This window comes from Alligator sinensis, unplaced genomic scaffold (assembly GCF_000455745.1).
Source record: "Alligator sinensis unplaced genomic scaffold, ASM45574v1 scaffold275_1, whole genome shotgun sequence".
NCBI classification, from domain to species: domain Eukaryota; kingdom Metazoa; phylum Chordata; order Crocodylia; family Alligatoridae; genus Alligator; species Alligator sinensis.
In genome coordinates this window covers 63,711-64,856 of record NW_005843542.1, presented here as the reverse complement: position 1 = coordinate 64,856, position 1,146 = coordinate 63,711, and the positions used below count along the sequence as shown (strand labels likewise).

At 42.2% G+C, this 1,146-nt stretch overlaps 1 protein-coding gene across 5 annotated transcripts in view; it reads right to left on the bottom strand.

Moving 5' to 3' along the window:
• The window catches only part of LOC102375350 (butyrophilin subfamily 1 member A1-like), a 19,750-nt gene extending 18,871 nt beyond the window's left edge, over positions 1–879 (bottom strand). For 3 of the 5 annotated variants that reach the window (XM_006038915.3, XM_006038916.3, XM_025195511.1), the window contains exon 1: positions 346–871. The gene's annotated coding sequence lies outside the window, so the exon portion shown is untranslated. Of the gene's footprint in view, positions 1–345 lie in introns of all 5 variants that reach the window. The other 2 variants (XR_003092368.1, XM_006038919.3) reach the window with 1 other exon arrangement.
• Between the last annotated feature and the right edge of the window lie 267 nt (positions 880–1,146).

The following is a 1,146-nucleotide window of genomic DNA, read 5'->3' as shown; positions in this document are numbered from 1 at the left end:
GGAAGAGTCATTTCTTTCCTGGACCCCAAATAGAAGAGGTTCTCTTTTACAAAAGTTTGTCTTAACTTAGAGCAAGATTTGTCTGTTTGTTTGATTCCCGTTTCATTTGCATGATTTGTGGGGGATTTTTCTTCTTTTTTGAGGTTTTTGTTTTGTTTTTGCTGCAAAGTATTTTTAATGAAATTATTTGTGAATGTACAAATCATTTAGTTTGTGCATAGATAATAAAATAAAATGTCTAAGGATCATCTAATCTCTGTATTATTACATAACCTATAAAACGGGGTGTTTTAGAGGGTATAAAAGGTCTCCTGAATGTTTCTCGATCAAGCGAAGGTCCCCTACCTGGCTGATCCCGCTGAGCAGGGCTGTGCCGTGTTCTGCCCCCGAAACATGTCTTCAGTTTTCTCAAGTTGGAAGAAGCTTTTCAGAATGTCAGATAGCAAGATCCACATCTAATTCCCGCAGTAAATGAGCTATGGTGTTTAATTGTAGCTTTTCTGTCCAGTTTTTAAAATTTCAAACTTCTATATGCGTTTTCATCTTGCAGCATTTGTTACATCGGAAAGTGAAAGGAAGAGCAGATTCCTGGGCAGGGCGCAGCCTGCTGCACATGCGCAGACTCGAGCACGTACGTGTCCGGAAGTGCTGTGAGAGTGGTGGGGACTTTTAGATGCCTCCAAAAAAGTCTGGACCTAAGAGCTTTTGAGTCCTCAGGGAAAGACAGCATTGACCATCCATTCAATATAGTGCCAATATACATACTCAGGCAGGAGCACCACAGCCAGAAGGAGTTTTGTTACTTTTATAAAGCAAATTCAGGACCCTGCAGAGTTGCTCATCACCGCTCATCACTTCCTCTTCCTGCTTCCAGATGCCTCTGGGATTTGTAGTTCAGCATCACAGCCCTCAAGACTCTGCAGGGATGCTCCCCTTCTGCTATACACTATCATTACATTTCCTATTCACACAACACATTACATTACACAATGCATACACTACTGTATTGTTGCACAAATTGCTAGTTTCGTGCCCCTGGAGGCCTTTCCCAAACACCTCAAGGAGGGAGTCACACTCAGGCTGAGTCCATTACAAGTTTATTGATTGCGCAATTGGTCGACAAAGGGGTTGAGTAACCCAAAGCAG